Source organism: Nuphar pumila, chromosome 17 (assembly GCF_984573655.1).
Source record: "Nuphar pumila chromosome 17, dmNupPumi1.hap1.1, whole genome shotgun sequence".
Taxonomy (NCBI): Eukaryota; Viridiplantae; Streptophyta; class Magnoliopsida; order Nymphaeales; family Nymphaeaceae; genus Nuphar; species Nuphar pumila.
In genome coordinates this window covers 31,068,332-31,081,528 of record NC_143265.1, presented here as the reverse complement: position 1 = coordinate 31,081,528, position 13,197 = coordinate 31,068,332, and positions in this window count along the sequence as shown.

Below are 13,197 nucleotides of genomic sequence, written 5' to 3'. Positions count from 1 at the left end.
AGAAAAGTAGGAGACACATGTCATTGCCCTCTTTTTCCTCCCTCTTGCCACATGGCATTGTAGGAGCCACCCTGAGGTGGCGCCACATGTCCATCCTCCATTCCTCCAGGGCCAACCTCCATTTGAAATTCGAATTCTCCTCTGAGGTGGCGCCATCTGAAGAACCACTCCAGCAGGCTGACACTTGGAACCATCCTGGACTGCCACATGTCCAGATCTCCTTTCACCAGAAAAAGCAAAAATTCAAATTCCTCTGAGGTGGCTGTAAGACCCGCAATTTTTCAGATAACTCTGAATAAATTCCTGAGGCATTCTTCAGTGAAAAATAGCATTTTTACCGTAAAGCGAATCGAACCGATTCCTGCGACCCAGATATACTTAGGATATTCGTATCTTCACGAATATATGCTCAAACGCTCTGGAGATCATAACTTCCTCTCTGCTCGAAATCAAGAGATTCCTGCGAGCCAACTTTCTTAGTTGCATAAATACGAAGATAATGGCCTACTCAGAATTTTTCGGAAAAAATGCCGAAAACTCAACTTTTTTGCGGGACCCACGAAAATGTTGGTGGGACCCACATAAATATTCTTCAGAAAATATCCGGTGGGACCCACGAAAATATCTCATGGAAATATCTCAGATGGATAAGATCAAACAATCAGATGGATAAGATCAAACAGTCAGATGGATAAGATCAAAAGGAATTTCTGAAAAAGCTATGGACTAAAATGGAAATTCTGAAACTTGGGGCTCAAGTTTCAGAATCTATAAATAGAGGAGCCCCCCTCCTTTGAAAAATCGTCTAGCCCTCTCTCTCTCCTCCTTTTCCAAACCTCCCCTACCTAGCCTAGCCCACCTGAGCCCACCTGACCTGGTCTGAACCTGCCTGACTTAGCCTGAGCCTGCCTGACCTGGTCCTAACCCACCTGACCTAGGTCTGAACCCACCTGACCTAGCTCAAACCCAGTTGACTTGACTTGAACCTAGTTGGGTTGGAAGTCAAAGTCAAAGTCCTTTTTGGTCCAGCTTTTGATTTGGATTTCTGAACCCAGACTTAGCCTACTTGAGCTGAGTTCGAATCTGCTGAACCCAATTGACTTGGATCGAACCCTGTTTGGTTCAAACCACTTAGGTTGAGTAGCTTGACCTGCTCTACCTCTTTCTCAACTAAGTCAGCTTCATCTGACTTAGTCTGACCTCTCGAAAGAAGGCTCGAAGCCGAAGAAGCAACCCGGAGCCGTTTCTTCCACGATTTGAAGTAAGTTCGCTTCATTAAACCATCTCTCTCAAGTATTTGATTGTTTGTATATAGCATATACTTTCTGAAGTAGTATCTTGCTTTAGTTCTTGGTTGAGCCCTCTAGGACACTTCGGTGTTCACGCGCTCGCCTTGTAACTATCGTCGGATATATATGTTCGAATACGCAGTATATGCGTTCTTCAAAATAGTATCTCACCCTAGTTCTTGGTTGAGCCCTCTAGGACACTTCGGTGTTCACTCGCTCGCCTCGTAACTATCGTTGGATACAGATCTAGGTGTATATCTGCTGATACTGCCGACGCGTCTTATATCGCACAGGCCATGTAATTTACCTTTGCCGTTGCGTCGTATGATGCCAAGGCTCCCTGCTTTCTGTACTTCCGATTACTGCACTTCCGATTATGTATTTACTTACGCCGTCGCATCGAACGATGCCAAGGCTCCTGCTTTCTGCAATGTATTTACTTACGCTGTCGCGTCGAACGATGCCAAGGCTCCTGTTTTGTTATATATGTAGAATATTTCGTTCAGTTACACACCCTGAACAATAGTATATGCATTTCCTTTACGCCGCCGCTGTATAAAGCACAGGCTTCTGCTTATATTACATATATGGCGCGTAAGTGAGCGTTCAAACGGAGATCAACTCCAAAATCGCCCATGCGATTCCCTTATCGCTCCTCGTACAAGATTCTGCTTGACGAATGAAGCCCCTATTGGAAAGGCTTCGCCTTTTGGCAAAATGCTCTTTACGTATGGCCTGGCTATGGCCCAAGGTTCCTGCAACCTTGATGGATGCAAAGTACGCACAACGGTGTGCATCCATTTCCCGAGTTAAGCGTAGCGATTTCCCACCAAAGAGGGGAGATGCCGCTAAAATGGATAAAAGAAACGCACGCTTTCTCCGTAAAAGAGAGGAAGTGTTGCTGAAATTCCTGAAGGAGCTAAGAATGGCTCAGAAAGAACGTAGCAGAAGTGCTACCCAGTTATGGAACGCCTTCTACGATGTAGAAAGGTTCGTCGCACTACTGCCGGTAGAGCAGAGAAGGTGTTGACAAAATGGTTGGCAGAAGAGCTGCCAGAACCAGTTAAGTGACACAATGATGTCCTTTGTTGGAACGATGTCAGAATGACTCGTCTCCCTGACACCTGCAAGGGCATCATACTTGTAAGAGCCGTTGCGCCAAAGTAGTGGTAGCGCCTTGACAAGGTCCTGAGCTCGTTGCGTAAAGATACGCCGAGTAGCCGATCCGTAGAGATCGAGTCATGTGCATGCTCATTAAGAATTATCAGACAACCAGACTCGTAAGGGCCGCTGAGCCGGAGTGTGTTGTTTCCACCGAAAGAGGTGAAGTGCTCGTCAAGGCCGAAGTGCCGAGAGCAGAGTTAAGCATGCATATGAATAAAACCTTTGTTCCACGGTGAAAACCGTGTGGTTGATTGGGGTCGGGTACATACTTCTCAAAGGCTGCCCTATAGGCATGCAATGTTCGTCAAGTAATTGTAAGACCGGCAGGCCCCTTTCAGAATTTCTCACCGAGGAAGACGGTGATGGCGCAGCCTTGAGTGACATATATTTCACCCGAACCTGATAGAGTTCATTGATGGCCTTCGTCACTCAGCGGTATGGAGGTCGTGGTTATCCTTAAATATCTAAGGATTGAACCCAACTACTGCAGTAGCAGAATGCATTCGGATACCTAGTAAGGATCTCTTCCGGTATGCTGTACCGTCCTACTAGGGGGATGGGGTCAACAGGCCTCTGGGGTATCTAAAATACATAGAATAATCAACCCCCAGATCGTCGCGTTGTCGCCCAGATATGAGTCCCCTAAGCCTAGGGGGAGGTGCAATTATCGAAACAAAGCATTAGCTTAGGTACAACGCTATTTTGAATGTATGAGTGGATGACGTTGTTGAGTCAGTCCTGCATAACCTTTGTGAAGGTGTCATGGTCGGTATACTACTGGACCGATTGGGAAAGAACCCCATTGATATCCGTACGACTAAGTGAAGCTAGGAGAGTTGTCCTTAGATTCGTAGGATACGGATGTGCCAAGCATAAAGGCTTGAGCTAGACATCCATTCGTGACTCTGAGGAAGTCAAGGCTAAGTCGTAGAGACTTGAGAGGTTATTCTAACTCACAGCCCTGAAGAGGCTTATGCGAAGTCATGACGACTTGCGTCGATGTTCAACTCATAGCCCTGATGAGGCTTTTGCGATATACGCTAAGTCATGGAGGCTTGAGCGTCGTATTACGAACTGCGACCCTGAGTGGTCTATGCATTTACTTGAGTTGAATAGATAGGTGTTTGCCTACTTACCAGACCATCAGTGGTTCTGACCCCGTTTAATGGGGATTTCAGGTGTTGAACCTGCGTGGCGATATGCGGAGCAAGGCGGCATCGAGTTCCAGGGTTTCTCTAGACAGAGTTGTACTGCTTCCTTTTTATTTGAACCTACACTGCTTTTCTAAGCAGTAGTGTTGTAATAAACATGTGGTTTTCGATAAAATAGAACACTTTGGTGGTCAATGAGTTGCTTGGCCACATACCTGCAACGTGCTCGGAGTTTTCTAAAACTGACGACTCATTATCGTCTGATTCCGCTGCTAAAAGCTTTTCTAAATTCCGCTGCAAAGAAAAAAAAAAGAAATTCATGAAAATTTGAACTTAGCTTTGTTTTGGAAATCCGGGGCGTTACAGAATTGGTATCAGAGCATGAGTCTGAGAAACCTGGTTCAAGATCCGTCGTGTTTGCGGTATCGCACTGTAAGTATAAATTTTATACTTTCTCTGATTTGGGTGTATTTGTGTGAATAGATAAAATGGCTCCTAGGACGAGGAGAACCATGCCGAGTGAGGAGTCCCATACACAGGGCTTCCTGCTGGAAACACTCAACAGGCTTGTGTCTGCCATTCATGAATCAAGGCAAGCACCAGCCCCACCTCGCAATGAGAATCTGGGAGGAGTGACTTATGAAAAGTTCCTCAAACTCGACCCACCTGTTTTCGTTGGTAGTGCCGATCCAGAGCTCGCAGAAAGCTGGATCGAGGAGACGGAGCGTGCATTCCTGGTATTGAGAGTACCAGAGGATAGAAAGACTAACTTCGGCACATATAGGCTGAAGGATAATGCACGAAAGTGGTGGGATACCACTAAGATAATCCAGTTCTCTCAGCTTGAAGTCATCCCTTGGGATGATTTTCGGAGAACTTTCTTGGATAATTACTTTCCGATACACTCCAGAAATAAGAAGAAGATGGAGTTTCTGGAATTGGAGCAAGGTGTTATGAGTCTGATGGACTATACCACTAAATTTCAAAACCTTGAACGATATTGCTCCACGTTATTCGATACTGACCAAGAAAGGGCCGATAAATATATAAATGGATTGCAAGAAGGGTTGCGATCTCGTGTAATAACAAGTATGCCCTCAACTTTTCAAGCTGCTGTAGCAGCATCTTCAAAGATTAGCGAGGATTGGGCGCGATCTAAGGTGATTATAGCAAAGAGGCCCATAGTTGATGGTCGGAACAATAAGAGGACGTTACCAGGTGGCCAGGACTCACGACCACCTTTTTATAAGAGGAATTTTCAAGACAACAACTTTACTCCACCGGCCGAGCGGCCATTACAGATGGTAGAAGCCAATCAGCTCTACCAACAGTCTAATTTTCGATGCCCAAGGTGTAGCTCAGATCATCCCGGAGGGGTTTGTCCTCGCGATACGGGAGGTTGCCTATATTGCGGCAAACCAGGGCATCGTGTAAGCGAATGCCGCAAGAAGGCCTCAGATCTTCAACGAAGAAATATGGGATCTGGAGGACCCTCTCAACAAATACAACAACAACGACTGCCACTATCCAGAATAGAGCAGAAACCTGTGGCAGGTCGTGTCTATGCGGTGACAGCCGAACAACTCACGAATGATGACCATATCAAGGAATCTGGATACCTTGATAGATAGAGTTGTAATGGGTAAAAAGCGATTGAAAGACAAGATCCAATGAATGCTTGAGACAAGTGGCTTATGACCTTGTGTACGGTCATCTGGATCGATATGTATCCTTGCTCTCTAAAGAAATTTTGGATTTGTCAAAATAAAATCTTAAGTGCTTATGCCCAAAGGTTGATGGCTATAGACCCCATGATTGAGAAATTAAGTTTGCGTAATTAGAACGATAAAAGTCACTTAATAAAATAAACCATCGAGGAATTGTTCCCAAGAAGAGAGTCCTGTGAGGTTTTACATATTCAAGATCAGATCGTCTAGCCAGAGTGAGCCTGTGAGGGTATACAGCTCCGTGCGAGTGTATATGTTCCAAAACCAGTAGCTTGGCTAGTATGATTCTGTGAGGGTGTACTGATCCAATATCAGGTAAGTCTGACGAAGGCGAACCTGTGAGGAGGTACGTTTCCAATACCAGGTAGTCTGACAGGGGACTTATTCCAATATGGTTAATCTCTAGAAGAATGATCTGTGTGTATGAAATAGTTACACAAGATGGCTATGTTAAATAGCCGGTTGGAAGAACATTGATTCAACAAACTATCGTGGTTGTAGCATAATTTGAACTCAGATATGAGAAACATACCTCATTGATCAGGAATCATGATATGAGGTAATGATTGGAATAAATACGATGTTGAACTAAGTAAACAACATTATGAATCTAACATATGGGAGAAATATCCCGAGTTACGCACTTAGTACTCTTAACTGAATTTCGCGGACGAAATTCCTTTAAGGGGGTAATGATGTAAGACCCGCAATTTTTCAGATAACTCTGAATAAATTCCTGAGGCATTCTTCAGTGAAAAATAGCATTTTTACCGTAAAGCGAATCGAACTGATTCCTGCGACCCAGATATACTTAGGATATTCGTATGTTCACGAATATATGCTCAAACGCTCTGGAGATCATAACTTCCTCTCTGCTCGAAATCAAGAGATTCCTGCGAGCCAACTTTCTTAGTTGCATAAATACGAAGATAATGGCCTACTCAGAATTTTTCGGAAAAAATGCCGAAAACTCAACTTTTTTGCGGGACCCACGAAAATGTTGGTGGGACCCACATAAATATTCTTCAGAAAATATCCGGTGGGACCCACGAAAATATCTCATGGAAATATCTCAGATGGATAAGATCAAACAGTCAGATGGATAAGATCAAACAGTCAGATGGATAAGATCAAAAGGAATTTCTGAAAAAGCTAAGGACTAAAATGGAAATTCTGAAACTTGGGGCTCAAGTTTCAGAATCTATAAATAGAGGAGCCCCCCTCCTTTGAAAAATCGTCTAGCCCTCTCTCTCTCCTCCTTTTCCAAACCTCCCCTACCTAGCCTAGCCCACCTGAGCCCACCTAACCTGGTCTGAACCTGCCTGACTTAGCCTGAGCCTGCCTGACCTGGTCCTAACCCACCTGACCTAGGTCTAAACCCACCTGACATAGCTCAAACCCAGTTGACTTGACTTGAACCTAGTTGGGTTGGAAGTCAAAGTCAAAGTCCTTTTTGGTCCAGCTTTTGGTTTGGATTTCTGAACCCAGACTTAGCCTACTTGAGCTGAGTTCGAATCTGCTGAACCCAATTAACTTGGATCGAACCCTGTTTGGTTCAAACCACTTAGGTTGAGTAGCTTGACCTGCTCTACCTCTTTCTCAACTAAGTCAGCTTCATCTGACTTAGTCTGACCTCTCGAAAGAAGGCTCGAAGCCGAAGAAGCAACCCGGAGCCGTTTCTTCCACGATTTGAAGTAAGTTCGCTTCATTAAACCATCTCTCTCAAGTATTTGATTGTTTGTATATAGCATATACTTTCTGAAGTAGTATCTTGCTTTAGTTCTTGGTTGAGCCCTCTAGGACACTTCGGTGTTCACGGGCTCGCCTCGTAACTATCGTCGGATATATATGTTCGAATACGCAGTATATGCGTTCTTCAAAATAGTATCTCACCCTAGTTCTTGGTTGAGCCCTCTAGGACACTTCGGTGTTCACTCACTCGCCTCGTAACTATCGTTGGATACAGATCTAGGTGTATATCTGCTGATACTGCCGACGCGTCTTATATCGCACAGGCCATGTAATTTACCTTTGCCGTCGCGTCGTATGATGCCAAGGCTCCCTGCTTTCTGTACTTCCGATTACTGCACTTCCGATTATGCATTTACTTACGCCGTCGCGTCGAACGATGCCAAGGCTCCTGTTTTGTTATATATGTAGAATATTTCGTTCAGTTACACACCCTGAACAATAGTATATGCATTTCCTTTACGCCGCCGCTGTATAAAGCACAGGCTTCTGCTTATATTACATATATGGCGCGTAAGTGAGCGTTCAAACGGAGATCAACTCCAAAATCGCCCATGTGATTCCCTTACCGCTCCTCGTACAAGATTCTGCTTGACGAATGAAGCCCCTATTGGAAAGGCTTCACCTTTTGGCAAAATGCTCTTTACGTAAAGACTAAATCAATTACGTATGGCCTGGCTATGGCCCAAGGTTCCTGCAACCTTGATGGATGCAAAGTACGCACAACGGTGCGCATCCATTTCCCGAGTTAAGCGTAGCGATTTCCCACCAAAGAGGGGAGATGCCGCTAAAATGGATAAAAGAAACGCACGCTTTCTCCGTAAAAGAGAGGAAGTGCTGCTGAAATTCCTGAAGGAGCTAAGAATGGCTCAGAAAGAACGTAGCAGAAGTGCTACCCAGTTATGGAACGCCTTCTACGATGTAGAAAGGTTCGTCGCACCACTGCCGGTAGAGCAGAGAAGGTGTTGACAGAATGGTTGGCAGAAGAGCTGCCAGAACCAGTTAAGTGGCACAATGATGTCCTTTGTTAGAACGATGTCAGAATGACTCGTCTCCCTGACACCTGCAAGGGCATCATACTTGTAAGAGCCGTTGCGCCAAAGTAGTGGTAGCGCCTTGACAAGGTCCTGAGCTCGTTGCGTAAAGATACGCCGAGTAGCCGATCCGTAGAGATCGAGTCATGTGCATGCTCATTAAGAATTATCAGACAACCAGACTCGTAAGGGCCGCTGAGCCGGAGTGTGTTGTTTCCACCGAAAGAGGTGAAGTGCTCATCAAGGCCGAAGTGCCGAGAGCAGAGTTAAGCATGCATATGAATAAAACCTTTGTTCCACGGTGAAAACCGTGTGGTTGATTGGGGTCGGGTACATACTTCTCAAAGGCTGCCCTATAGGCATGCAATGTTCGTCAAGTAATTGTAAGACCGGCAGGCCCCTTTCAGAATTTCTCACCGAGGAAGACGGTGATGGCGCAGCCTTGAGTGACATATATTTCACCCGAACCTGATAGAGTTCATTGATGGCCTTCGTCACTCAGCGGTATGGAGGTCGTGGTTATCCTTAAATATCTAAGGATTGAACCCAACTACTGCAGTAGCAGAATGCATTCGGATACCTAGTAAGGATCTCTTCCGGTATGCTGTACCATCCTACTAGGGGGATGGGGTCAACAGGCCTCTGGGGTATCTAAAATACATAGAATAATCAACCCCCAGATCGTCGCGTTGTCGCCCAGATATGAGTCCCCTAAGCCTAGGGGGAGGTGCAATTATCGAAACAAAGCATTAGCTTAGGTACAACGCTATTTTGAATGTATGAGTGGATGACGTTGTTGAGTCAGTCCTGCATAACCTTTGTGAAGGTGTCATGGTCGGTATACTACTGGACCGATTGGGAAAGAACCCCATTGATATCCATACGACTAAGTGAAGCTAGGAGAGTTGTCCTTAGATTCGTAGGATACGGATGTGCCAAGCATAAAGGCTTGATCTAGACATCCATTCGTGACTCTGAGGAAGTCAAGGCTAAGTCGTAGAGACTTGAGAGGTTATTCTAACTCACAGCCCTGAAGAGGCTTATGCGAAGTCATGACGACTTGCGTGGATGTTCAACTCATAGCCCTGATGAGGCTTTTGCGATATACGCTAAGTCATGGAGGCTTGAGCGTCGTATTACGAACTGCGACCCTGAGTGGTCTATGCATTTACTTGAGTTGAATAGATAGGTGTTTGCCTACTTACCAGACCATCAGTGGTTCTGACCCCGTTTAATGGGAATTTCAGGTGTTGAACCTGTGTGGCGATATGCGGAGCAAGGCGGCATCGAGTTCCAGGGTTTCTCTAGACAGAGTTGTACTGCTTCCTTTTTATTTGAACCTACACTGCTTTTCTAAGCAGTAGTGTTGTAATAAACATGTGGTTTTCGATAAAATGGAACAATTTGGTGGTCAATGAGTTGCTTGACCACATACCTGCAACGTGCTCGGAGTTTTCTAAAACTGACGACTCATTATCGTCTGATTCCGTTGCTAAAAGCTTTTCTAAATTCCGCTGCAAAGAAAAAAAAAAAGAAATTCATGAAAATTTTAACTTAGCTTTGTTTTGGAAATCCGGGGCGTTACAGTGGCGCCTTCTGAGCCCACTGCTCTGACCTTCTGACATGTGTCAAACACCTTTTGAGGTGGCACCATTCCAGGACTCCAATTGGCTCCATTTTTTTTATTTTTATTTTATTTTTCATAAAGGTAGCCCACCATAAGGTGGCGCCACCTGAGGACTCCCTACAAAAGGTGAGTTTGAATTTCAAATTCCAAGAGAGCACCCTCTGAGGTGGCGCCTTCTGGGAGTTTTCTGCAGAGAGAATCAAGCAAACTTTTGAAAAATTCCAAATTCCCCCCGCTGAGGTGTCTCACCCACAAAATTTCCATTTTTTTTATTTTTCTCAAAAATCAAAATAGCCCCATGAGGTGGCGCCACCTGAGGGCTCCCTGCAAAAGCCAAATTCGAATTTCAAACCCCCAGATGGCACCCCCTGAGATGGCGCCACGTGGAGGGCTCAGATTAAGCCTGTTTGAAATTCAAATTTTTTTTAGAAAATTTATAAAAACAAGGCTCCACGCCCAAGAGGAGAGGATCTTTTTGAAACCATTTGGTGAACTTGAAAATCCGACCTAGCCTCCCTAAAATCTGATTTTGAACTTTGGAAATCGTGCCCCCTTTGGCTCATTGGAGAAGGTGGAGTAAAGCTCGTGTAGTGGCCAATCCGATTCAAACATAGCTCAATTTTGGTGAACCATCCGAAGCTCGGAGCAAAGGACGAAGGAAGCTCGTGATAGTCGCCCCTTTCAAGAGCTCCTACGCTGCGTAACGAAACAAGGTGCACTTCTTTCCCCATTGATTTGATGCCATGATTCGATTCGGGAGTCGTTTGAAGAAAGAGCTCATCCGAGAGATGGATTGAGCTATTCTCATAAAACGACATATATAAAAATGTTTAATTATGCTTACTTGATGATTTTTAACATTCATTTAGTTAGCTAGGTTTAATTTTCATTTTGTTTCATTCATTTAGCATATTTCATGAATTAATTAGAATTAATTTAGCATTTATTTCAATTCTGCTTATTTTCAGTAGATCTCTGTTTTTGTCAGTCAGTCCACACGTCATTTCATGCATTTATTTTTTATTAAAAATCCCAAAAAAATCAAGAAATGCGCCATGAGGTGTCCTTGAAATTTTGCCAAAAATTCAGAGGCATTTGAATTTGTTTACTGCGGTAAACATTCAAAATGGCAAGTTGGGTTTTGTTACCCGGGATGCGTTTTGAAAATCATTGTCCGACTTGTAAAATCGAGATATCCCTCATGGGAGATCCGATTTACGATCCGAAAAATTCTGAACTCGGAAGAATGTCTAGTTTTTTATATGATTTTTACAGTTTTTCGGATTTTTGTTTATGTCTGACAAAAATCCGAGAGTTCGGGACACGTGTCAAAGCCTAATTTGGGCCTCTGAGATTTTGGATCAACTTAGGGCTGTGGTTTCTATTTGTGTGTTGCTCCAAATCCAAAACCTTAAAAAGTGAAAGTTATGTCCGAGATGTCCTCTGTTTGCATCTGAAAGCCTGTGATTTTTAGAACAGTGTTGATACCTGCTTCGAATTTTTTTTGTCAGTCTCCTGTTTTGCTACATTTGTCTGTTCTGTTAGTTTAGACAGGAATAGTTATATTTTTATCTATGTTTCCGTTGATCAAATGCCAAAGTCATAAACATGAAAGTTGTTCATGTAGGTGTCGTGCATAGCTCTGATTAATTGCATAAATTTACATGGCTGTTTTATATTTTTTGGCATGTTACATCAGATTAGTGTGATTTTTACCTCTGTCAGAACTAAATCCCTGTTATTGAACTCACCATGGCTCAAATCCCTTGGCTGTAAAAACCAAAAATGTTCCATTTTGGGTCTTTTAGCAGTCTGCAAAATATCAGAAGTTTTTATGGTGTAAATCTTGCATTATCATATTAGGCATTGCATTTGGTTCGGATCCATAGGCAAAATCCACCATTTTAGGACTTTCTTTGAATTTTAGCATTTTAATCATATCGTTTCATGATTTTTAGCATTCTAGGCTGTTTATCAGAGTAATTAGATGCTTCATACCGAATTTTATACAATTTGGAATCCATTTGAGGTTCGGATTAGCCACAATACCAAAATAGGGTCCCGCAGGACCCGGATCCAAGTGAAAAACAAGCGAAATTCGCTATTTTGGCTAAATTTCAAAATGTCAAATTCTGATTTTACAGTCATAATGTGTTTAGCAGCATGTCATCATGCCTCATACTGCATTTTATCATCATTGGATTCAATTTGAATTTCAAAATCTCAATTTTACCTAGTTTTCCTTCAAAAAAACCCTGATTTTAAAGATGTAACTTTAATTTTAGGGGTATTTTGGTCATTTTAACCTCAATTCCGAATTTCAAACTATTTTCTACTGAATTTCCTGCATTTTCATCATTTCAAAATATCAAGGAAGCATGAGAATAGGGTTTATATCCAATTAAGTCCAATAATTTCATAATATTATTGGAAAATCTTGGAAAAACCCACATATTTGAGCTAACCTTATTTCAAGTTTGGCAGGGACATTCAAAAGAAGGAGCTGAAGTCTGCAAATTTCTTTTATTTCCTTTATTTAGTGATGTAATAATGTAAATTTTGGAATAAGAGAGTTAATTTCCTGCTTAGACTAGGATGCATATCATATAGTTTGAATTTATGCAATATCCTGCTTATATGATTCATGCATTTTATTTCAAAAGCACAATGGATGTTCACAAATGGCACGTGCACCAACTCTTAGGGAGTTGATGGACTCGGGGGAATCCATATTTACGGCCCTAGTCGGAGTATGGACGAGACCCAGATCCGTCATCTTTCTACTAGTCACATTGAGCCTACACTCTTAGGCTATCTTAAAATGCACATCATATTTCCAAAGTTTTCAAAATCATGTGCATCAAATCAACTAAGTTCTGAACATATTCATGGCCACAGTCAGAATATGTGAAGGATTTATTTGGACTTAATGCACATTTTTCCAACCAATTCCTCAGAAAGTCTTTTCGAAGGGCATTCATTTACTCATGTCATTTGCATCATGAAATCATCGATTTTCCCAAGATTTTCTCATAAAAACTTCATTCTCAAGAAATCGATTTCTCAAGAAATTCTAAGGATTTTTCAAAATCGGTTTTCCAAAGACAAGTTTCTCCACAGTTTTCCCTGGAAAATGACATTTTCTTAAGAGATTCAAAAGAGTTTTCCAATCTTTCTCCAAGATCCAAAATCGATTTCCAAGTATTTCAAATGGTAAAATTCCCAGGATTTTGATTCCCCAAGTTTTGAATTTCCTTCTCCAATAAGTTCTCCTATAAATCTTCCATCATTTTCCTAAGAAAACTCTCAAAGTCCCAGTTTTCCTAAGAAGTGTTTCCCTTTTCAAAAGGTTCATCTTTTCTCAAGAATCACTTCCATTTTCCCAGGATTTTCAACTATTCCTGATTTTCTCCCATCTTTATAAGCTTTCTCATGTTTTCAAAAACCCTTTTTATC